Raw genomic sequence first — 27,059 nt, 5'->3', positions numbered from 1 at the left:
TATAGGTTAGGGAGATAGGGTGCTCTAATATCTTGTTCTTTGTTGTTACAGATCTCCCTCCCCGCTGTTCCCTTCCTTTCCCGCGCCCCGCTGTACTATCTTAGTTGTTCGTTTCATATTGTATGAACGCTGAGGTGGTTCGGTAGGGCAGGGAGTTGGACTCTCATCACAGCCCCGAGGAAGTTGGAGCTGAGCCTGATAGGGTGAACTTGTAGCCTTCGGGACGGCTATGGCTATGTCGGGTGCCTAGGCGGGGTTCAGCCAGGTCTCCGTCAGGAAGGCGACGTCTGGGGAGGTTGAATCGAGTAGCTCGCAGAGTTAAACGGCATGTTTTCGGGCGAAGCGGGTGTTGAGAAGGATGCATTTGAGGTGGTTGGGTTCTTTCCTGGTCGGCAGCATGGTGGGGCGTATGCTTGTGAAGCTGCAGTTCTGGCAGGTGAAAGCTATGTGGGTGAGCTTCGGGGAGGCCAGGAAGCAGGTGTGTGATCGTCCGGTGTTGAGTGCGTGGAAGGTTCTGGCATCGTAGCGGTGTCGGGCGTTGTGGCGTTCGTGGTGTCCAGGGGTCCTGGCACTGGGTACGGTCCAGGCACGGACGGGCACAGACGGGTTTGCCTTAGGTGCTCAGCGGGCATCTGCTACCTTCGAGTTCGCCATTGGATGATGCAGCCTTCTGTGAGAATACTAGCGGAGAGACGCTGGACACCTTTTGAAAAATGGACAGGGAAACTACTCCATCTCCTATGGCACTACCCAAAGCTCACATGCTTTGGGCTCAAGTCCTTGACGACATTGACCATGCATTTGAAACCTCAGCCCCTCGATTTCCTGTGTATACAATACTTGGTCTGCCCAACCCCCAGACGTTCCCACTCCAATCACGCAGAGAAAGGCAAGGCGCACGCACTGGGGGTGGCATTCCAGGTGATCCTTGCCCTTTGGGACACTGACAACAGCCCCAATAAACCAATAGGTTACACAAACTCTTGTTCATACTGGGTATGGAAAAGCTGTCTCTAATAGTCGACCAGAGGACAGACGCGTACGCCACAGAATGGGCTCCCTTCATACGCATTCTTTCTTCAGAATTCAATGAAGTGACATGCCCAATCTATCTAAAATTACTTTGGCTGCTACCTCCAGCTGACCCCACCCCAGCGACCTCCTCTACCTTATCCCTCCAGGCTGCCGACTCTAACTTATGAGGACCTTGGACATGACCAACTCCTAAGACCGACCACTTAGCCACATCATATGAAGGAATGGGGAAGGTTGGGGGTTTGTTTGGATTTGTTTTTGTATTCTTTATGGTTAAGCCCTTGCACACTGCGCTAATTCTCCCGCAGTGCGTGCAAATTAGCGAGTGGGCGGGAATCGGATGGCCCCCGGCCGTCCTCCACACACGCCCACCGTCACGTGGAACAGCCGGTAGCCCACCGCAGCACCAAAGGGGTTAAAATGCCTCAGCATCGCTGCCAGCCTCAGTGTTGTAGGAAAGAAGCTGAGTACATCTGCTTGCCTAGCTATTGCACGCTGCGGCCCTTAGAGGTTGTAGGAGGCCTTTTGTGTTATGAAAGGCTTTACTGTGACTTAAATAAACAGAATTGATCCATAAAGTTACACAACAGTTTAGCAACACATTTTTGCACAATGTAAAAACTGAGTACCTTTCATTTTAGAGCAATCACCAATCTTACTTTTATTCATTTGCATTTATTGGTGTATAATGAGGGAGCATTCTTATAAGTAGTCTGATATTGTTAAATAATGCAAACATTTGTACACATTTTTATACTGAACCACTTTCATAATCCAACCTGAGCTCACACCATTTTCTTACAGTGCTCGCTCTAATAGTAAAGACTTTGCAATAACATCTCATATACAAGTTTGAACAACTTAAACATAAGGCTGCATTTTTTGCTTTGGTGGCAGACAATCCTTTTTCTCAAATCTAGACTGTGGTATTGGAAGTTGGCAGCCAAATAGTTTGTGCTGCCGGAGGTACGGCCTAATGGATTTGGCCTACTTCACCAGTGGACAAAACAAACATTAAAACATTTTATCTCTGACCTCAAAAGACTTGTCCTGGGCACTTCACGATTGGAATTCCACTGCCCTGTTACAACATGTTATTGCCACAACTTGGTTTCCACTTGAAGTTTGCAGCTTTCTTGACCACCTTCCTCAAAGGTTCAACATTTGCTGAATAACTTTCTATAAATTTTTTGATAAAATTCTCAGACGCCTGCAAAATATGTTAATTCTTATTTATTGGTTGGTGTTGGTGATTTCATTATAGCATATACCAAATATGGTTTAATGCAAACACCTTCCACACAAAAATATTCTTCACTTGCTTTCATGAATTTACATGTTCTTCCCCTAAAGTCAAACATCTGTCTTTTACTAAACCCTTGCCTAAAACATGCTCTTCGATTGACGAAATGTAAATCATCATAATCTTTATTTCGGTTGTAAAACCATAAGAGAAACACACATATTCTTCCTTAGCAGTGGAGCCCATGATACAGTTAACACAAGTAAAAATAGATATTTAGTACACCATGTTCAAACTGTAAATCAAAACAACATCCTGGAAGGCATGTGCACACTCCACCTTCCAGCCTGTTTATCACCCGCTGTAAAAATGTTCATGCACACCTTAATTCAAAAGTTCTTTCAGGAATGCTGTATATCCTCTGGATTCATTGTGTAACTTGATCTGATGCTCGTCATAACTGGTCTACTGTTGTGAATATATCCATTTTTTCTGGAGTCATAACCATCTTAAAAATTAAAAGGAAATGTTTGGCATTTGACCACAAAGTGTCAATATATTTGCCATAAGTCAATGCAAAGTCTTATTTGGCTGGTCTTACTTAATTGAGATGCATTGACAGGTTTAGTAACTCATGCAGTACACCTCTTAATATTTCTCACTTCTTTTCTTGCAGACAAAGGTACATTACCCATCTTTTGATTAAATGGCTTTGCTTCTTGCTCGAGGGTAATTTGATGTTGGAGTCCCTTTAACCACATCAGTTATTGCCTGAAAACATCTTTGAATTCTTCCAGTATTGCTGTTTGATATTCTTGTTGTAAATTGAACACCACAGTGCCTTGCAATAATTATTGTCACCCGATGAACTAAGGGTTTAAAAGAATTGTTAGCCCTGGACCTTCTATAGGTACCACTGAGATCTTGTTTATTTGTAAATAGGAGTATGTTATCCCACCACACTGATTACTGGTGTAGTGTGAGTTTTGCGTGCACTTATTGAAAGTCAGGGTTTCCACTACTTGGTGTATTGTATTGTATTGAAAAATGTCGGGATTCCATGATATATTATGGTTCATTATACATCTTTTCAGCCCTGAAGAAGTCAAAGGGTACATCCCTAATGACGAAACACGTGTTGGCTGGGCAATTTTCGGATTAAAGGAACAAGAAAATTACAACTACATGGATTAGTCTCATTTTTGTGATATATGTGTCCATTGAATTTCTGTTGAAGTTTAACAAACGTCTTACTAGAAGTTGTAATTAATACGAGTGTGTGCATAGGCTTGCTATACGTATGTTTTGACCCCCGGGTCCACTATTGAGGGCTTAGGGTGTTCTCCTCACCTTCTTGCACTGCCTTACTCGCATAGATATAATTTACGCGCACTCTATAGGCACCATTTTCTCCCACACAAGAACCCCTCTTTTATTGTTTCAATCCACAGTAGTACCCAGATGACTTCCTAAATGTTTCACTTGTTTATTTACCAGAGGTTTATTCCCTTGCTTATTTTCACATCTAGAAATGTTGCTGGTATTACTAATGCAGTCATTACTATGACTTGCTTACTTATGGGCTTGTTATGTATTGCTGTAGAGACGCCCCATTTTTTTTTACAATTCTGTGAATCGAGCACTTACTGAGAAATTGACCAAGGTGTACGATACCTGCAATTTCATGCCCAGGTGCCATAAAAAAAAGTGTGGCTTCCCTGTTAGTCTAAGAGTCATTGGTGCAGGTTAGGGCTGGTGTTCCTCTCACCTCACTATGGTCCAGATTTGCAAATATTTTACGCTGTGTTTGTGTCATAAAAGTGATGCAAACATGTGCATGTATTTTTGTTATTTACTTTCCAGAGCAAAACTTGCGTTATGCTGGGAAGTTGCTTAAAAGTAACGCAAACTAGCTCAAAGCACTTCTTTGCATTACTTAGCATCAGGGGGCATTACATCGGTGGTACATGGGCATTCCCATACAACCACACATGCTTTCTGACGCGAAACCCTACTTACTAACATTGGTAGACAGGGTTTTATGGCCAAAAAATAAACCCACTTTGAAGCAGAGGTTAAAAAGGAGAAATGCTTTTATTTCTCCTAACGCTTCCCACTTTGCATGTGGGCTGTACTGTACGACACACATCCAACGTGGGAAACTTTTAAAAATAGTCTATCCATAGTATTTTATACTGTAAGGGAACTCTTCCAGTACAAATCCTATGCTAGGCTCATGCACACACCCTTGTACTATGGCTCAAAGGTGTGTGCAGTGCTTAATTTGAGCTGGTGGTTTCCAGTGCTCAGCACCGGCACTTAATCATCAACACTAGCGCTTTTCATGAGCACCAGTTAAGGACACATTCCCATTTATTTATGGTAGGCACAGGGAGATTAAGTGATTTTCCCAGAATCACAGGATGTTGAGCCAGCAACGAGACCCGAACCTGGTCCCCCTGCTCCGAATTGGCGGCTTTGGCCATTATGCCACAATCTCTCCCCCATTTGATGGTTGGTAGTTGGTTCTGTTTTAGGTGATGCTGATAGGAGAAATGGACTGGGGTAAGCAGCCTCCTGACCAGAGCCCCAGCACTTGTTTTTTTCACAAATAAACCACTGGGTGGTGTGTTCTTGGCCCTTGGCAGCTTGATTGTGCAAGGGAAAGGGTTGGAGTGCCATATTTCTGTAGATAGGAGTCTGAAACAACAGATTCGTGACACATTACCTTTAAGATTTGGCACAAAAGTTGCTCATAAACCTGTATGTAGTTGTTCAACAAATGCTCGATGCAACATTGTGTGGTGGTTGATTTTTGCCAGGGATTTCTTAAATCAGTATAATTCATCCATTGCTTAGCCCTACATTTATTTGACTAGAAATCTCTAGCCCCTACCTAGAAAGAGTGAGCAGCCGATGTGGACATGATTAGGACACTTTGTTTCAGCATCTCTGATAAAAAAAAATTGCATTCATTTGATATTTAACTTTATTTCTTTTTTCTTTTTTTGCCTACTCCAGATTGCCTTGAAAGCCTTATGTTTGTAGTAGACCCCAGTAGGCTCAAGGTATCTTGGATGGAGATATAATCAATATACTTATTGAATATCATGCATTTTACTCTTCTGTTACACATCACGTCCTGGCTATGTTTGCTCTCCTCGATTTTTATTCTTTTTCTCCCCAATCTGTCTGGTCTTCTCTCATTCCTACACAACTCAGCCGTTCATGTCCTCATCCGTTCTCTTCCAACCTTCTCTCTTTCTATGTTTATGTTGCTCTTTCTCGTTTCCCTCTCAGTAGTTTTGTAAGGGCGGGATTTTCCTTCTAGAGTCTGCTTACCATTCTCCGGAAATCCCGTCACAGGTCGACTGGACCTTTTTACCTGTCATAGAATGAATTAGGCAATCTATCCACCAATAGTCAATAAATTTCAACGATTCCCATTGTTTCCCCCAAAGAACCACCAACTAAGGACTAAGTTTGAAGATTTATTACAAAGCCAAAAACAACTGAAGGTATAAACACCTCAGCAAAAGGTTCAGAAGATAAACAGGCACTAATACAAACATAATCCTACGGAAGAGTCTCAGCCGGCTTAGGAATAATACAAGAATCAATTCAAGAATCATCAGGCTAACAAGAATTGCTATAACCTGAGTTTTAGTATGCATTGAAAAAGATATAATTTCAGGTTAATCTGTCCCTATACTATACTAAGTGACATCCCTACTCCACAATAGCCCAACCTAATAAAGGTGTCAGCCGTGGTGACTTCCAAGGAAGTTCACTCACTTTCTCACAACTTAGTCTAGAGTCTCCTCAGTCATAGCTAAGCTCTCTAGCAACCAACCGCTCCCTCTCGTTTCTCAGCTCATCTGCTCTTCCTCCTCCCTCGGGGTGCTGTCCCTAATACAAAACCCCACAATGCGGACGACACGCCTTCAGGTACGCCCCTCTCGAAGGTGTTGGTTTCCAAAATTTTCCATTATGGCACCTCTCCATCCTTGTCCGTTAAAACGTCCTTGGGTCCCAGGCTCTCCTTCGCGTCAAGTTGCTTCCTTGAATTCCTCGGCTACTCCTCCACGTCTGAGTCTAGTATCCTAACACTCATACACAATGGGCCCTTCTACTCCACTATCTACTTGGTCCTGCACCTGCAAAGGAATACATGTGAATAGGCTCACAATTTCTTAATGTTGCAATTGACTTTAGCTAAAGGCAGCTTTCTTCAAAACATTTCTACGATTTAATGCTAAGCAAGGCATTTTCTATCAGGCCTACACGATTCCCATGAGCTGGGCCTCTGCACGTTTATAGGCCCAACGTCCTAACATGTACAATATCTTTCGTTCTTTAAGCCTCCATCTTTAAAGCATAATACATTCTAAAAAGGTACAACTATGAATTTTAATAAGCAGATCTAAAGACACAATGGTGATCTATTAAAACACATCTCTTATTAGTGAAAGACTTCACATCAAACGACATCTCTATGTTACGGCATTATTGATTTTCAAAACTCTTAACATTAGCTCTCCATGTATTTCTAATACCAATTACATTAGTCCTCAACCCTACATTGCATTTGAACACAATTAGTAAATCCTCTATATATGCGGGTGTTAACTACTTGTACATATGATACACCCCTACAATTAGTTTACTTCTGTTTGGCGCTCTCTCAGTTCCCCCCTTTGATGACCTGTGTCATCACCATCATCACACCATCCCTGAGGGTAAGAACCGAGTTAAACAGAGCCTGTCGCCACTTTCCCTCGCTTGAGCATCTCCATCGCTCTCAAGCTCCGATATTGACTGTCCTGCAATCTCTCCATTCTTCGCTCTTGCACTCTCATCGTTCTTTCCAATCTAGTTGACCTATACCACTTGTACACTCTTACCAAACCCCACAACCCAATCACACATGCCACAACTATGATGAGGGGTTTCAGTACAAACCCAAGGAAACTCCTTCCCAGATTTGCAAACCAGTTTCCAACATTTCCAAATCCCTTGCCAACCTTCTCCCACACGTTCTCTTGCGTTAAAACCTCAATTTCATAATGGATTGCAGTAATGTTACTTATATATTTCTCCAGATCCTTGGAATTGTCTGGAATATACGTGCAACGTTCCTGTACCTTCAAAAGTTTACAGACTCCTCCTTCTTTTGCTAGAAGGACATCTAAAGCAAGACGGTTCTGTAAAACCATTGTCCTTATCGGCAACATCTCACCCTCAACCAACACTAATGACTTAGCTGTACTCATTGATAGTTCATCCACCACAGTTGCCAACCGCCGTATCTTCACGTCGTTCAAAATGACTCCCAACATGGGTATCACTGCTCCAAACACATCTCCAACTATTGCACCAGCACTTTCACCTCGCTTTACCCTCGTTTGATGTCCTCCCTCCAAGAGAGCAAAATCCTCAGTATGGTAAATCTTGGGAAAAATAATCGCTAGATAACACGTTCCATACCATTTTTCCGGCAATCTTACATACGCATTCCTTCCGCAGACAAAATAAACAGTAGGAATCACCTGCACCACGCTCTGCAAGAAATCCTTCGTGTAATACTCCATTGTGAAAGTGTGTTTACATGTAGTATGACCCACATACGCATTTTCATAATACGTCTGTGAATGCACAACTTCCCTTTCTGCACTTCATCTAGAGCTATCGGACCATAACTCCCTCTTGACCTGTGCTGCTTCACCTCATCCGTCCAATCTACTTTACCTTGCCCTGAATCTCGCAACTGCTTTTGCTTTTTGTACCTGTCCTCTACTTGTTCTATGAACTTTTTCTCTGTCTCTGATAGCAAACATGTCAAATTGTGTCGGTGAGCATATGAGGTGTCTAACTCTTGTGTTGGAATGAAGAAATATCCAAGTCTATCCTCAGACTTATAATAATCGAACTCATTCAAGTGTTTATAAGCAGGGACTTCTGGAAGCACAGCATCATAATTCGAAAAGAAATACTCAAAATGGTTTCGCCCATAAATTATGCTAAGCAGCAGACTACACGAAATTCCATATGTCAATGGAAGGTGATGGTATCTAATACCCTCATCCACTGAAGCCGGCAGTTGCATACACACATAGCAGTCTTTCGCATCCATCGCATCAATGTATTCATACAACAACTTTGCATACGCATTCTGCTTAAAATTGCCTTTAGACAGATCTGCATGTAACCTACGACTCTCTTCTTCTAGCAAAGCCTTCTCTGCTCCTACTTTGACCTTTTTCTTGCTAGGAGTGGTAGGTGTCGGTGTTCCCTCAATCTTCACTGCCTGCTCCTGTGGTACTAAATAGGAAACTATAACTACTACGAAAATAAAGAGTATCACTCCTCCTATAAGGGTGCCTACAATGCACTTAGCCCTACGAGTCGGGTTTCCAGCCTCCATGGTCCCGGAACAATGTAGTTCGTTCTCTGCAACAACCAAAAGTCTCTTTCTTGGTTATTTGAGTCTCTCGAACCACACCTCTGAAAGCAGAAATCCCCGTTTTAGTTTTTCATTTGCATCAACAACAGACAACCCTAACCCTCCTCCGTCCTCTGTGGAAAGTCCCTAAATTTCTTCTTCTTCCACTCGGCTCTAGGTTAGATCAACAGTTATTTACAAAAGTCTTTAATAATCAATGATCACACTTGCTCCAACTGCAGAAGTTCCATGCGAAGCACAATCGATTCGTGAGATGGTATTTCTGGACCAAATGTAGGAAAAATCAGGATTAAATCACGTATCTTTGCTCAGGTAAGGGGGATTAGGAACGGTGAGTGTCAGTACGCCTTCGATCTCAAGTCCTGGTACCAACAGCACCACATCCAACTTAACATTTGGGTTCGTACTGGTCACTGTCACAGCCCTCACCCTCCCTGATCTCAGTACACCGGGCATCTGTCACAGGGTAGGTCCACTCAGGAGTGGCGTATCTTCGACAAGGTACTCTCACCCTCCTTGACTTTCGCGGACCTCCTTGCTCTGTTTCTTGTTCTCCCTCTTCCGGGTCTGATTCTTCAGATACAGGGGCAAGATCTCTTTCGGAAGCCAGTCGTACGTTCAATCGCCTCCGCCTCTCAGGCCAATGAGCCTCTGTGCTTCCCACTCTTCTGCTTCTCGTTTGCACACCCTGCTCATCACTACTTTCTGCTTGCTCTGCGCTCAAATCGTCTTCACAGCCACTTCCCCATTCCGAGGCAGACTCAGTGTCACTGTTGTCGTGATTTCCTTCAGCTCGATCAGATGAATTACCGGCCTCTTCAGACACCCCCACAGCTTGACTTGTCCCCTCCAGTGGATCTTCTTCCACGTCAGGATTTTCATCTACGAGAGGAGCTGTTTCTTCCAGGGGTGCTGGAACTCGTCGGGTGTGAGAAGCATGGACCCAGTTTGGCAATCCTCCATACTTCACAGCAGTGTTCATCACCAAGATAACTTGAAACGGTCCTCTCCAGCGCACATCCAGGCAGCTTTTCCTGACGTGTTTCCACACCAGGACCCAGTCACCCGGACACAGGTCGTGACAAAGGTCTCTAGAAGCCGGAATTTCAGCAGTCTGCACCTGAAGGGACACAGAATGGATGACATCAGAAAGTCCTTTGCAATTATCAAGAATCAGATCATCTGTGATATTAGGAAGGCTGTTGAAGGAATAGATGGCAGTCTCATAGCCCTCCCCATCAATACTTCGTGAGGAGAGAGACCTGTCCTCCTGTCTGGCGTACTACGCATGCTCATTAGCACCAACGGTAATGCATCTGGCCATTTCAGGGACGTAGATGAGCACACTTCCGCCATTCGGGCCTTGAGGGTTCCATTTATTTGCTCCACTATGCCAGAAGCCTCTGGTCGGTAACTATAATGCAGTCTCTGGTCAATGTTCAGTGCAGAGCAGAACATTTTCACAATTTTGCTATTAAAATGCTTCCCTCTGTCCGATTCCAAAGAGGTCGGAACCCCGAAACGTGGCACCAGCTCCCTCAACAATAACTTTGCTACTGTGAGTGTGTCGCACCTACGAGTTGGGTATGCCTCAACCCACCTGGAAAACACACACATGATCACCAAGACATACCTGAGGCTATTACACCTTGGCATCTCAATGAAATCCAGTTGCATCCTATTGAAAGGTCCGGCGGACCTCCCAATGTGACTCAATGTGACTGGTGTTCTTTTCCCAACGTTCATTTGTTGACATGTAACACACCTCTGACATACTGCTTCCGCAGCCGTTCGGAATTTCGGGTTGTACCAAGTTTGTCTGAACACACGCATCATCGCATCTCTTCCCAGATGTACAGGACCATGTATCTGTCGTGGCATCGGACTCACCAGTTCATTCGGCAACACCGCTCTCCCATCAGCCGAAACCCACAAGTCCAACTCTCCTTTGACACAACCAGCTGTCCCCCACACCCTTTTCTCATAGTCTGATGCCTGTTCCTGCATGCTCTTCAACTCTTCCCAGGTATCAGCCACCTCAAGCATCATGCTTAACTCAGTCCTTCCCTGCGCCCCTTCAACAGTTTGTTCAGTAAACGAGTATCCCTGCTCGGCACAGTAACGTGCAACTTCATCAGCATAACGATTACCCAGGGACACAAAGTCGGTACCCTTGCTATGTGCAGTACATTTCACAACGGCTATCTCTGCTGGACCCTGCAAAGCCTCCAGCAGTAATCTGATAAATTCTCCATTCCTGATAGGGGAACCCGATGATGTCATGTAACCCCTTTGAGATCACAACTGACCGAAGTCATGAACCACACCGAACCCATATTGGCTGTCAGTATATATCGTGATCCGAATCTTGTTGGCTGCCAAACAGGCACGCATCAACGCAATTATCTCAGCCACCTGAGCGGAGTGTACTCCTTCCAGGCAGGCCACTTCGACTATTCCAGAAATAGTACAAACAGCAAAAGCTGCTCTCAACTGACCAGTATTGTCCCTCACACATGAGCCATCAACAAAGAAAATTTCATCAGGGTCTACCAGTGGCTCATCAACAATATCCGGTCTGGGTTTGGTGCACAGTTCAGTCACATCAAGGCAATCATGGTCTTCACAATCATCGTCTAAGGCATTTGGTAATGGCATCAAAGTAGCAGGATTCAAGACCGAGCACCTCCTAAGGGTCACATTCTCTGCAGCAAGTATAACCTGCTCGTAGCGTGTGAGCCTATTATTTGTCAAGTGCTGCGTCTTGGTCCTGGTCATCAACAATTCCACTGAGTGGGGAACATGTACCGTCAGTGAATGACCCATCACAATGCTTTCACACCTTTCAATGCTGACACCTGTTGCGGCAACGGATTTAAGACATCCGGGCAACGCTGCGGCTACTGGGTCTAAGGTAGCCGAGAAGTAAGCAACTGGTCTACGGACTCCTCCATGATCTTGTGCTAAGACTGCCAAAGCACACCCCTCCCTCTCACAACAGAACAGTGAAAATGATTTGGTGTAATCGGGCATTCCCAGAGCCGGAGTGCGACACAAGTCCTCCGCAGCTCAAGGAAAGCCATCATACAATCTTTGTCCCATGGTACCGGATCACTTACATCCTTGTGCGTCAGTTTCTGCAATGGTTTCGCCTTCAGGGAAAAATTGGCAATCCACTGGCGACAGTAGCCAACCATACCCAGGAACATCCTAACCTCTCTCTGGGTCGAAGGCACCATCATTCTCATGATCGCCTCAATCCTGTCAGGCGACACTTTTCTCTGTCCCTTCTCTATCCTGTGACCCAGATACTGTACTTCAGACAAACAGTACTGTAACTTGTTGGGGGATACCTTGTGTCCATTCTCTGCCAAATGGTTCAACAAAGCAATGGTGTCAATTCTACAAGCATCTTCTGTCTCTGACGCAACAAGGAGATCGTCTATGTACTGTACGAGAACGGAGTTCTGTGGCAGTACCAGACCCTCAAGATTCCTTTTCAGCAATTGATTAAAGATCAATGGGCTCTCCGTATACCCTTGAGGGATACGACACCACGTTAGGACGCGATTCTCCAGCTTGAACGCAAAAAGAAATTGGCTCTCCTCATGTAATGGAATCGAAAAGAAAGCCTGACACAGATCAATCACAGTAAACCATTCAGCTTGGAACGGTATCTGGAACAGTATCACTGATGGATTCGGTACCACTGGACAGCACGGAACAACTATGTTGTTCACTTTTCGCAAATCCTGCACAATCCTAAACTTCCCGCTAGGCTTCTGCAAACCCATGATCGGGGAGTTGCTTGGACTGCCCATGACTTCCTTCAGAATTCCCTGTCTAATCATGGATTCGATCACAGGTTTTATTCCTGCAATAGTTTCCGGAGTCAACTTGTATTGGGGTGTTCTTGGGAACTCAGCATTCGGTCTTACGTGAATCTTAACTGGCTCTACTCCTTTAATCAAACCGACCTCCTCTCCTGTAAAGTCCCACACTTCCTGTGAGACTGTATCCCTCAAATCCCAAGGGAGTTCCTCCACAGTTAAAGCAGGATACAATTCTATGCACACACGCGTATTTGCAACCTTAAAGGCAGCATCATCATCATTTGTCTGCAACTCCACTCCCCTGGGGGTACAGTAGATGGTACAATTGAGTTTACACAGGAGATCTCTCCCTAACAGACACACAGGACTGGAATCACACACTACGAATTGGTGTTTGTCCCTGAAACTTCCGATCTTCACTGGGACTGGCTCAGTCAGTGGGTTTGTCATTCTTCTGTTTGCAACGCCTACAACTTGGATAGTCTGTCCTGAAAGGGGTAAGTTGGGGACTACTGCAGACCGTACAGTAGAACGGGTAGCACCAGTATCAACCAAAAAGGTGGTGGGATGTCCATCTACATCAGCCTCTACGAATGGTCCCCTCTGGTCTACCTCCAGAACTGCCCCGAGGGTACAGTCCTCCTCCCCACTCAGGCACCGTCCTGTCAGTAGGTCAAAGTAATAGTACTCGTTCCCTTCGACTATGAAAGGCATCAGCTTGTAAGCCTTGTTACCTGCTGAAATCTTCGGTGGCTGGGGAACCGGAACCCTAGGGGCTGGAGTCCCTCCTTTAGCCTTCTTGAACTTGGTTACTGTTACTTTCTGTACCGGAGGGGCTTGAACCTCCTCCTCCTCTTCTTCCTGTCCTTGATTTTCTGGGTTATGGGGACACTCGCATCTCCAATGTCCGACCTCATGACACTGATGACACTTGGTCGTCTTTTTCAGAGTCGCCAGATCTATCCTTAGTCTTGGGCCTTCCTCGTTGTCCCTTTTCTGTCCCCCTTGTTTTCTCCCTAATGTTCCACCTCCTGACTGACCCTGTCCTCCCGATTGCATCTGGACCAACATCAGTATATCCTTAAGCTTCTTTGTCTTAGAGTCTATCTCGTCACTGCAATACCTCGCGTACCTCAAGATCTCGTCCAGAGGCTTGTTCTGCCAACAAATTAAATGTTGTTGTATCATGAGACAGATATCAGGTCTCAGTCCTAGAACAAACTTAGACACAAACTGTCCCATGTCCTTTGGATCCATCACATCCAATCCACTGTACTGCTTAAAAATCTGCAATAGTCACTCATAATACTCGTGAATTGTCTCCTTCGGTTCCTGCCTAGTCCGATCTATCTTCACCCAGTCAATGTCCTGTGGTGGTACCTTAGTCTTCAACCACGTGATCGCCTGCTCATACTTTATCATTACCCTGGGTGAGGGTACATTCGTGGCAGCATCTCGGTCTGGCTCCACAGTGGGCCATTCAACACTGACCTTACATGCTATCCACAGGTCTCCTGGAACCACAATGTCAAACAGTGTGTTTAGATCAATCCACAGTACCTTTGAGATCTTAACAAACCTATCTACCTGTTTGTACCAGTCCACTGGACTCTCGCGCAACTTCGGAAACGAGTTCGTAAAGGCAGCCAAATCTCCCCTACTCCAGGGTACATGTACATATCCCCCGTGAGCCACCTCCCGCAAGGGGTACGCCTCCACATGCATCAACCCTCCTCTCGGAGATGTCTCAATAGCACTTCGCCTAACACTCTTTTTCTTTGACCACCTTTCCTCCCATTTGTCCAATTGGACCCAGGTTCGGAGTCCCACAACCAATTCCCTGATGTGAGTTTTTAATCCGATCACCCTCTTTTCTTCTAGATCTTGATCCGAGTACTGCAACCTATGGCCACCCTGTAATGCTTTCGTCCTTGACAAATCCACAGCATACTTATTCGCTAATTCAGACAATTTCTCATGAGCTGTCCTAGCCCTCCGAGTAACATCTTTCGCCACAAACAACAGTTCATCTGGTTCATAGAGTTCGATTCTCTCTAGTGGCAATGTGCCTTCCACTATTTCCTCCACTTCTGATTAGAGTCTCATCACATCGATCCTTCTTGCCTTTATCGCCGCCCTCAATGTACCTTGGCTAGAAGTTCCATTAGAGTCCCTCCCGCCACAATCCTGACTCCCGCGTCTGTCTTCTTCAGGTGTGTTATGAGGAACCCTTCGGTTTTCCCAACTTTCGCGATCCAACTCCTGTCTATTATCGCTAGGGGCGTGGTGGGACGCCCCCCTACTTTCCACACTTCCGCGATCCCATTCCTACCTGCTTTCGCTAGGCGCACAGTGAGACACCCCCCTATTTTCTTGGTTTCCATTGTCAAAATCATTCCTCGACCTGTTTCTCTGGGTATCCGCAATCGTTTCCCAAGTTCTCAAATCAGGCCTTAATTCTCTAAGTGACCTTGGCCGTGGTCCTCTCAAGTCCATCGGTCCTCTCAAACCCCCCTGCTCTCCAGATGAGTCTGCCGATGCTGCCAAAGGGGTGCTCCTTTCTACAGGCCTTGGCAATTGGCTCCATCCGTCCGCCACTTCACTCCTTCCTTCACTGACACTTCTCTCTCTCTCTGTTTGTGGCGGACCCTCGCTGTGTGTCTGTTCTGGATTGTACACTGATACTATGGGACCTATGGTAACGGGTACCGTAAGAGCGTCTGGCAGTCTCTGAGAATCGACACCCTCTTCGTTTTGTACATTTTGTACCGTAAATCTTCCCACTACTCTCGTCCTTGGAGAAAGTTGAGGTGCCATTTCTCCCTCCACCGAGCCGAACCTGTCCCCTAAGGGGCTCAAGCCGCTCTCCGTTGGGACTCCACCGTCCACGACAGAGGCTTCCCTGCCCATTGCTGATGTTTGCCTTCCCTCCATCTCAGGGTTATATGGGGGTGGTCTCTCCGACAACAGTCTCTCTATCAGGCTGTCGTCTGTCTCACTGTCCTCATCCTCAGTACTCCTTCTCTGCGCATCCCCTGTATTGACCAACAACGGGTACAACCTGTCCCCTTCGATGGTCTGCACTCTCCACCTCTTGGCCATTGCATCCCATCTCGCATCTTGAACCGCCCTAACTGATCTTTTCACTCTCTCTTGTCTCCTATCTCTGTTCTTTTCATGGGCTGCCCTGATCCACGCATTTAGTGCTTCAAACTGTGTTGGTCTGGGCAAAGGCCGCAACGAAGCCATAATCGCTTTTAACTGATACAGCACCTCCAATCTAAATGTTCCGTATTTAGGAAAAGTCAATTCCTCGTTTCCATCAGTCACCTTACACCACTTCTCAAGCCACAATATGGTATGCAACCCAACATTCGTAGCCATATAATGGGCTGGGGTATCCTCGGGTGGAGCCTCTTCCCCACCCCGAGGTTCTAACTTCTTTTCACCTTTAAAACAATTTTGCAACACTTTTAAGCATTTCATGATGAAAAGCACAACGTTTCTTTGTTTACAGCGCTCTTTTACTTCCTGATGACAATCCACCAATCCCAGCGCGGCTCCACACTAACCGCCCTATCCCAGCGCGGCTCCTTCTGACGTCACTCGCCTCCGTTTCGCAGCAGTTCCCCTCCTCTCTCCGCTCATCTCCCGGTCAAGCATGCGTCCCAATCATACACTGGAAATGATCACTTCCGACCAAGCAACCACTTCCTTGACTGTACGTCCACAGGCTAACTGTAATTGTCACCGAACTGGTAAATGTCTGTCCACGAACGACCGGACAATCGCCTCACTGATAGGTTACAAACTCACGGCAACTTCCGACCAGTGTCCGTTACCCACGCACTCACACATTCGTTCCCCCTATCTCGGTCCTGCGGGCGATCAATGGTACCTCATGACCCCCTTAACAATGGTCGACAATTACTATGGGTGTTCGATACACCCGAACCACTTAAACTCCCCTTGAGCCTAAGATTTTCCCTGGTTGCGCGCGCTCACAACGTGATCTCCTTTCGCACTACATGCACTCAACTCCGCAAGACAATACAACACAACAATACAAACGTAACACCGCAATCTAACAACGCATGACCCTTTTCATACTCACTCTCTTACGACCTGCTGCTTTCCGCCGCACCGTCACTCTCTGTCAATTTCCATGGAACGCCATCCTCCGTCCGCGACTCTCTGGACACTCGTCATTGGTTCTCTATGGGCCTCGGGGAAATCTCAACCTACTCTAGATTACCCTCACTCCAGAAGATAAGCAATCCTACTCTGCTACCAACTGTAAGGGCGGGATTTTCCTTCTAGAGTCTGCTTACCATTCTCCGGAAATCCCGTCACAGGTCGACTGGACCTTTTTACCAGTCATAGAATGAATTAGTCAATCTATCCACCAATAGTCAATAAATTTCAACGATTCCCATTGTTTCCCCCAAAGAACCACCAACTAAGGACTAAGTTTGAAGATTTATTACAAAGCCAAAAACAACTGAAGGTATAAACACCTTAGCAAAAGGTTCAGAAGATAAACAGGCACTAATACAAACATAATCATACGGAAGAGTCTCAGCCGGCTTAGGAATAATACAAGAATCAATTCAAGAATCATCAGGCTAACAAGAATTGCTATAACCGGAGTTTTAGTATGCATTGAAAAAGATATAATTTCAGGTTAATCTGTCCCTACACTATACTAAGTGACATCCCTACTCAACAATAGCCCAACCTAATAAAGGTGTCAGCCGTAGTGACTTCCAAGGAAGTTCACTCACTTTCTCACAACTTAGTCTAGAATCTCCTCAGTCATAGCTAAGCTCTCTAGCAACCAACCGCTCCCTCTCGTTTCTCAGCTCATCTGCTCTGCCTCCTCCCTCGGGGTGCTGTCCCTAATACAAAACCCCACAATGCGGACGACACGCCTTCAGGTACGCCCCTCTCGAAGGTGTTGGTTTCCAAAATTTTCCATTATGGAACCTCTCCATCCTTGTCCGTTAAAACGTCCTTGGGTCCCAGGCTCTCCTTCACTTCAAGTTGCTTCCTTGAATTCCTCGGCTACTCCTCCACGTCTGAGTCTAGTATCCTAACACTCATACACAATGGGCCCTTCTACTCCACTATCTACTTGGTCCTGCACCTGCAAAGGAATACATGTGAATAGGCTCACAATTTCTTAATGTTGCAATTGACTTTAGCTAAAGGCAGCTTTCTTCAAAACATTTCTACGATTTAATGCTAAACAAGGCATTTTCCATCAGGCCTACACGATTTCCATGAGCTGGGCCTCTGCACGTTTATAGGCCCAACGTCCTAACATGTACAATATCTTTCGTTCTTTAAGCCTCCATCTTTAAAGCATAATACATTCTAAAAAGGTGCAACTATGAATTTTAATAAGCAGATCTAAAGACACAATGGTGATCTATTAAAACACATCTCTTATTAGTGAAAGACTTCACATCAAACGACATCTCTATGTTAAAACGGCTATTTTGATTTTCAAAACTCTTAACATTAGCTCTCCATGTATTTCTAATACCAATTACATTAGTCCTCAACCCTACATTGCATTTGAACACAATTAGTAAATCCTCTATATATGCGGGTGTTAACTACTTGTACATATGATACACCCCTACAATTATTTTACTTCTGTTTGGCGCTCTCTCAGTTTCATAAACATTCATGAACCCCAGGCCCTAACAACGAAACCATCAGTGAACCAAGAGACTGGCCAGTTGTCGTGGCCCAATGCATATGGCCTATACTTAGTCAATCAATCTAAAATGTTTATTTCGGATACAGAGCTCCATAAAACAAGATACAGCAAGTTCAAAAGGAAAAAACAAATAGATTAAAAGCAGTAAATACCAACCATCGTATAAAATACATAAAAAAGTAAAAGAAGAGAAAACCCAACAAGATTGTAGCAATATTCAGCTGGATAAAGAAAATAAAAGTGTTATTGCTACAGCACTTTAACATTGCACCTACGGATAACCCAAGCAATGTGCAAAAAATGTCGTCATCCTGACAACGATTACCTCCCACATATCTGAATGTAAAGTGCGTAGTGCATGCTCATAATGATGACGGAAACCCAAAAGATTGCATTCTAGCCTAATCCATAGTTTGCGTGGCCTATCATACGCGGGGCAGAAAAAGGCGAAATGAGGTTGGGTTTCCTCCGCTAAATTAAATGAAGGACTCCTACTAGAACTACAGTATTGCACACCCTATTTTATACAGAAGCTATTTAATTGCAGAACTCTAGACCTCTATTTTTTGAAAAAGTTGCAATGGGATGGGGCCTGAAGTGATATAAAAGAATAATTCATAAGCAGGAGTGAGGGTAATATCTAGAAAGTAGTCAGTTGGACTTCCCGCTTTAATATATTATATTCCCTCAACCATAAATGCTCCTTTAGTCATTCTCTAACCAGGTAGCGAGGTGCTCGTTTTTTAGACCTGGGATATCCCACAAAGAAGGCAGGCCTAACTCCTACAGCATGGCCTTGATATAAGCAAATCGAACAATCTTATCACAGCCCAGAGATTTTAAGAGAACCATGATCAAGCTCTATAGGATCATAGTTTGTCTATTGGCCAAAGTCTATTGCAGTATAAATTGGGACGAGTGATATTAAGTTGATTTATTGGGACAATGCACAAGTGCAGGAGTTGAGGGAGGCGCAGAGCACTCCGCAGAAGATTAAGGATGCTCCTAACAAACCTATTTTCTGTTTTGCCAAGATCATCACATTTTGCATGACCCCACAATTCTACACCATACATGACTGCACTGTTTGCTTTGGTATTATATATCTCCATCGCTGGTTTATGGGAGCACGCATGGGCCCACTTACACAATTTGGCTACAACACCAGCTTCTTGTTGGAGTTTTAATGTACATTTCCTAATATGCGTAGATCAGCTTATTTTATGATTTGTACAAACCACCAAATACACAAACTCCTCCACTTTGTCCTGAGTGACACTCTGCACCAAAATATTTGCTCTAACAGATTTGTAAGCTTTAAAAGCCATGAATTTTGTTTTGTTAATATTAAGTTCAAGACAACAGTCGAATTGAAGAAAAAAAAAATCACTTAATGCCTGCAGACCACGGAGAGTTTTGAAGTTTAAAAGCGTGTCATCTTCAAAAAGCAATGTCGCGATTTTATGGGGGCCCAGTTTGAGGGCGTCATTTTCAGGTAAGTGAAGTACATGCACTAAACCATTAATATAGTGGGTGAAAAGTGTTGGGGACAGCACACTGCCCTGTCTGACACCAGTTTTGATGTTGAAGAGGTCTGTGAGCCTGCAGGTGTTGCCATACCTGACTCTAGCTGTATTGTGTGCATGCAATCTAATAAGAACAGCCAACATATTGGTGGGTCTTTTCCAGAACTTCCCACAACTTAGCCCTAGGGGTTGAGCCAAAGGCTGTCCTCAAATCGACAAAGACCACGTACAAGTGGCCCTTGTCTAGCATTACCGTTTTCCAGTATGAGGCACAAAAATGGGAGATTTGATGCACTGCGGCAACAGCGGTTCATCCAAGGTAGCGGAGCAGCGCCCCCCACACTGCTGCGTAGAAAGCTGGAGAAATGAAATGGTAATAAAATTATTTTATTTTTTTGACTTTCTGCCGAACGGAGAGGGCAGGGCGGGGTGGGGTCAGTTCATCATTTCTACTTTTGGCAGCAATGATGAGTGGCCCTTCCAAAGTGAATTGCGCATGTCGGTATGGCTGGATTCCTTGCGGTAGCCAAACTGACATGCGCGACTTCTCCTACATAGCTGCCTTAGACAGCTGCGTTGGGGATCAGGCACAGGCCTTCAGTGCTCTTCAGAGTGCTGAGGCAGCCTGCTCCAGTCAATCCAGACACTTCTCTCATGCAGCATTAGAACACTGTCTGGATTGGATAAGGAACTGTGGGAGATGTGAGACTTCGCGCTCGGAGGATTGTGGAACTGAGGACTGGAGAACACTGAGGACGTGCTGCAGGCTCAGGTAAGGAAAACGTTTCCCCCCCCATTTAAATGTTTGTTTACTTGTTTCTATGTGTTTGAATTGTATTCATGTCGACCCACCATTTTTGTGGGTCACCAACCGTCACTGCACCCCGCTCACCCTGTTCCTAAACCCTGCCTGTAGTTCTGAAAGAACGGAATTGACCTTGGCCCAGGCAAGTAATTGTCCCAGAATCAAATAACAAAAAAAGTTTTTGGGATGTGTCAATAAGGCTGATGGACCTATTGTTCACAGATCCTCTTTGGACCTTTTTGTAAATTGAAACAATCTTGGCAGCTTGCCAAGAGCCAGGGATCGATCCCCTGACTCGGATAGAATGAATCAGCAACTGGAAATAGGTGGTCCAGATCATAGGTTCTGAGCTGAAGAGGTCCCCACGTGCCGGGAAAGTCGTAAGCGTCGCTAATATATCTTTATCCTGGAGGGATAAAGGGAGATCTTCATCTAAGAGGGGAGATAAATCATTACCCTTCTGTGTTTTCTCAAAATCGGGCTTAGATGCATAGATACTTTTTAAATGATCCACCCAGGTCTGTGCTTGCAGGTTATAATCAACACTAGTAGTTGCATTTCACTTGCCATTGGACACTGTTCCAAAGAAAGATTTGGCATCCCCTGCCCTGGCAGCGGACACTAAATCCTCCTACATCTCACACTCCCAGTCTATTTTAGCTTGGCAAAGTGTCTTTATACTCCTTTTTTTTGTTTTCTTTTTTTTAGAGTTTTATATAGCGCGAACTAGACCCGAAGATATCAGGTATCAGAGCTTTTTACGGGAGCACCAGTTTCGCTACAGATGGACACATTCATTTTTGTTAGACACAGGGAAATTAAGTGGTTTGCCTAGAATCACAGGATGTTGAGCGTCGTTGCCGAGACTCTAACCTGCTTCCCCAGCTCAAAGGTCAACCACTCTGGCAGTAAGGCTATATCCTCTCCTTGCTGGCACTCAAAATATCTTGCCTAATTACACGTTTTAGGCTCTGTATGAGAGCACCCCTTGAGTTCCTGCAGCTGGTGTTAAACCATGCACCACACGTCTGTAACCTGGGGACCTTGTTGGCATCTTTGCTAATTGAGGCTTTGAGGTATCTAAAAAGATTTTTTGAGAATGAAATCAGGATTTAAGATTCATGACCCCTCAGTGGCTAATGCATCCAAGGTGTCAGCCACCTAATCATAGATCTGGGCCAAAAGATTTTGGTCATTGCAGACAGCCTCCCATTTTAGGGCCTGCCTGTTATTCAAGAGTGACAGGGGAACCCCAGGATTCAGGATGCCACTCTGGTCGACAGTGCGCCTAGACTTGCTAAAAGACGGAGAGAGAGCGTTATGGATGCTCTTGTGATGGTCAACAACGACCATATGTATAAGAGATGGCCTTCCATTATGTATATGTCCTTTTTGTTTGTCTTGACCTTACATTTAACTATGTTGCCATGCTCTAATAACTGTGTTATCATTGTAACAATGTAACTTGCAACTATGGTCTGATACTCATGTAAAGCGCTCTGATACCTCCGGGTCCAGCCAGCGCTAGATAAAACCTTTTAATTAAATAAATAAATAAATACAATAAATTGGTAATGACAAGAATGGGTAGGGGCAGATTTATAAAACCCTTGTGACTCACCAGCTGTGCAACCTGCTAAGTGATATTTACAAGCACATGTAAAGCCACCCTCCTTGACTTTACCTGTGCTTGTAAATATCGCCCTTTTCATGCAACACTTTGCATGTTAGGGGCGTGACGTGGGTGTTACTGTGGGTGTTCCCATACAACACCCATGTCGACTGATGTATTTCCAGGTTTTAGGAGCAATGGTACATCTGGAAATGTGTGTGTTTTTTACAATTCTATTTATTTTTCACACATTTAACCACAATTAGGCAGTAGCATCTATACAGAACAGAGGCCCTGACGAAAGCCTATGGTCCTTTTCCATGATAGGCTGAAACATGTTGGCCCTCTCGCAGCTATTTGTTTAAACTGCGAATACTTTTTTGCACTGTTCTTGCTTTTAAATTGGAAGGGGCTTATGTTTAATAAATAGTCTTGCGACAAGTTCCCTATCCTATTTTAATCACCTCACTTATTATATTTTTTGCACTGCACTTTCCCATCAGATCAACATCATATGGTTCAGTAAAGTGATCGTGGGTCATTACCCCAAGCCAACCATAGGGGTATGCCGGATGTCTCAATGATCAAGAGACACAATACCCTGGCAGGATTACCAGATGAGAATATTGATCTATACAAGTAATTGATGGGAATCCTCAATGAGGTTGATCGACAATCATAGGTGGCCCATGTTTTGGTGATCTGTTCTGTTAGTCAAATATGGTATATGGTATATGGTAGTAATTTCCTTATCTTAATGGACCTAATTAGACATTAAGGTAGCTTGAAAGAAATCCCAACAGGGTTTCTAGTTTAGACCCCTAAATTTGTTTGTTGTATAAATCTGGAAATGTGTCAGAATGCTATACCACCTTCCTTTTTCAATGCGTGCTGAATTCTTCAGCACGCACTGGAAGAGGAAATCACCTCAATTGATTGTTTTTGTGCAGGAAGGTGCCCCTTCCTGCCCAAAAACAATCTCCCCACAGCGCAGGCAACCTTACACCATGGTGCGAGGGTGCCTGCGACGGTGAATGGCAGCAGTGTGTGTGCCCGAGCTGGGGGAAGCACAGAGATGCGACATATTGTTGTAAATATGTTGCATCCCTGTGCTTTGAAACTAACGCAGCGTGGCACAGCAAAATGACTAGCGGCACCGCACTGCATTCGTTTCTTGTAAATCTGCCCCACAGACAATACAGCTCTTTTAAATGTGTAAGCACCACTGCAATCCGAAAAGGACCTTCCATTGCAACCCTGAAGTCAAAATGGAGAGTTAAGCTTATCAGTTGATCAGCAGCAAGACAACAACTCATGGCGGGCACAGATCTAACTGAGGAACAACCCAAGCTTCATCCTCTTCTTCTGTAAGTTTTGAGGGGCCCAGGGCCATAGGGTTCAAAAGTAGCATTAAAATTACCTGTAGCAATTACCCTTCATTACATGGGAGGATGCCTAAGGCTTTTACTAAGACAAGAAAAGTATTGGGAACCCTCTTTGCCTCATTGGGTCTATTGTAAACGTTAAAAACATAGCAAGAAACCCCATCCCTGACAAGAGACAGCCCCATAACATCTTGCAAATTTATTTCAAGCATTGTGATGAGGAGAGCTCATGAATTTTTAATCTACATAATTAGACCTCCAGCAGGCTAGCCCCTGCCACCTGAAGAGGCTGGACAAAAATAAGTGGTGTACCCTGGCCTATGTGCTGGCTCTAACCGCCATGTTTCCTGAAACATACAAATATCCTTCCAGCTTGGAAGTGAGACCCGCAATGTTCCATGAAAGATTCCAGATTCTTTGTTGTGACCATGGGTTGGAAGGCAACAACAGCTGATCCATCTGGATTGGCAAGGTTGACCCCAGAGAAGGTCGATATATTGTCTCTGATGCCTCAACAACTTGTTTGTCCTGATGAGTGCCCACATGGAGTGAATTTCCAAACCTAAATAGATTCTGGAAGTTGTTAGGTGAGGGCACTGAGCAATGATGTGTGGTGTCCTCGGGGTGGACTGGGCAGGACACAATGATTGGAACAGTGCCAGGATAGCCCCGACAGAGATTTATGGTGACAGCGGGATTGGCATCACTAAGCACTAGGGGGCAGATTTACAAGCCCCTCGCAATATTTTTGTGCTGCTGTTGCATCACTTTTTGTGACGCAGCGGCCGCATAAACAATGCACCACGTTGCAGCCCATTTACAACTAGACGCATCTAGGGAGATGCGTCACATTCTAAAGCCCTACGTCAGGTATAATGTATGCACGGTGGGCAGTCCCTCGCAGGAAAGCCTCGAAGAGACGCAGTGAAATATACAAATTGGCAGGCGTAAGGAGTGATGCAGTGAATTGGGAATAGGCCTCCCGTGCATTGCTGGAGTTGCGTCGTGCTTTCTACACGACTCCAGCATTGCATGACTTTTGCACCAACAGATGCGTCAGAATTTCTGATACATCTGTCAATCCTTGTGCCATGTTGCGCCGTAATGTAAATACGTCGCATCCATGATGGCGCAAGGGTTTTGCATGGGGTCGCAGGGAAATTGACAGATCTGTAAAGATGCGTACATTTCTTGTAAATCTGCCCCTAGGTTCTGGGACTGTCAATCTAGGGCATCCAGAGATGAAAGAGTTCCAGAAGGATTTTTTGTAGTACTGAAGGGGGCATGCCTAACATCAGGTCTAGACACATCTCTTGTCGGAGACAAAAGAGGGAGGGACCCATTAAAGTACCTCAAAGGGAAGGATTTAACACGGCCTAATGAAGATGCTAACTCTTTTAGCCATCTAAGGAAAAGTTCCATGATTATGGAAGACTTGAAATTCAACAGTACACAGTCTCCCCTGCAGTCTTTCGGGTGGATACCCAGTCACGATGAACGTCTAACTGTGAGAATCTCTTGGGTCAAGTCATGGGGCGACCACGCGGTTGTTTGTAACCAGTGTGCTGTTTTATTCCTCAAGGTTAAAAAACTTTCGCTTGCATTGGGCGGCAGTTCAGGGACATCACAAAGGACAATCAGGTAAGGCACAAACACTTAGGGGGGAATTGTGGATAACATGTGAAGGACTAACATGATGGGCCGTTAGGGGGAGTTTCCAACTTTTACCAGAGTTTTGAACCATGTTGTTGACTCTCCCTTATCCAATTGAATTGCCCGTTACACTCTGGCTATGTGTGGGCTGCAGTGTAGAAGGCGAGTGGATTTGATCAGCTGGATTGGAGCTGAACATTACTAACTGTGGGTGTGTATGTTGATGTTGGGGCCCTAAATAGTTGGCGGGCCCTTGCTCTCATTGGAGACAGGCAAGGACTTTAAAGCCTCCAATTTCCCTTCCAAGCAGTCGAGACGTGCCAACAAAGGGGTCATCTCAACTATCAAAATAGTCCTAAACTTCTCCAATGAGAGCTCCACGAACCTACCATGAGTTCTTGGGTGAGTAGCCCAGGGGCCGCAATAGACCCACAAGGAGGTGCGAGTAGTGTGGGGTCACCACACTGGGAAGATGTATTTGCTGGGCACTTCAGGTTGGGATTGAATAGTGTTGTCAGTGGTTTGCTCACCTGGTGCCTCACTCAAGGGGGTAAAACGATTGCTTCAGGGAAGAATATCATCAGATGAAACTGGAATTGGGGAGGAAGGAAGTCATGTTAAAGATGTAGCTACTCTGGGCTACACATAGATTCCTGGCTTGTTTACTTGATCTGGTGAACATTCCAGCGATTCTATTCTGCTTGTACAGGATATTATTGGGGATGGGACTAGAGTCACCTGTACAGGAGCCTGTGTGAGGGGCGGTTGAGGAGGGAGCCAAAATCTGCTCACATTCAGTCAATAAATGATCTATTCTATCTATGACACAGTTGTCACTGGCAGATTTTTTTGTTTAATTTAATTACACCCCCCTCTACGGCCTTCTTTTTCCTCAAGATTGGAACGGGCAGCTTAGGAAACAGGGCACAAAACTATGCTATTAGGGGCAGCCAGGTTAATACGAATAGGAGCAGATGGATTTTGGTTAACAGGAGAGGATAAGATGCAAAGAAGTCCTTACAAGCCAGTCTAAGGGGCAAATATGTAATAGATAGGTCACAAAGAGGGGCTAATCAAAAACCAGGGAACAACAGTATCTTGGGGTAATGGAGACGATAGAGAGGTGGCCCATCCTCCTCTGGGCTCCAACAGGTGTGGAAGGGCCCGCCCTTGGCCTGGACTTTGCCCAAGCAAGGCCCAGGTGCGTCAGTCGCCGCAGGACTCCGTATGCGCTTAAAACTGCAAGGGCACAGAACACAGGTGCGGCAACACTGCAGGCCTCCTCCCAGCCCAGTGTTAACTTGGGAAGAGTAGTCCCTTCCAACAGTGAAGATGGTGTATACTATTATTTTTGATAAGGCAACATTATGGCAAGCAATCCATATTCAAGAGAAGTTTTGGTATAGTGCACATCTTGAATTTAATTAGACCAAACTCTCCTTTGATAGAGGCAGGCAGCCCTCTGTCTACTTGAGGAGCAGTAAAAAAATATAAAGCATTGGCATAGCCAATAGGTCTCGCCTTTGGGACCTTATAAGAGATTACAATGCAAGTGCTAACCTGTTAGCCAATACATCAGTGGTGCCTAAGCTCGACCTAAAAAGGTCTAAGAGTGCCCCAGCAATTCCTAACACCTAAAGATTTCTTCCTTGTTCTATGTACCCCCATAAGGAATGTATTTCCTGGCAAATAGTTGGGTACTGGTGCTTTCAGTCAGGTATGGTGAGGTGTCTGTTGGATTTCACCAGTAATTTTTACATAAGCACAGACAAAACC

This window comes from Lissotriton helveticus, chromosome 5_1 (assembly GCF_964261635.1).
Source record: "Lissotriton helveticus chromosome 5_1, aLisHel1.1, whole genome shotgun sequence".
NCBI lineage: Eukaryota > Metazoa > Chordata > Amphibia > Caudata > Salamandridae > Lissotriton > Lissotriton helveticus.
This window is presented reverse-complemented; position numbering follows the sequence as displayed.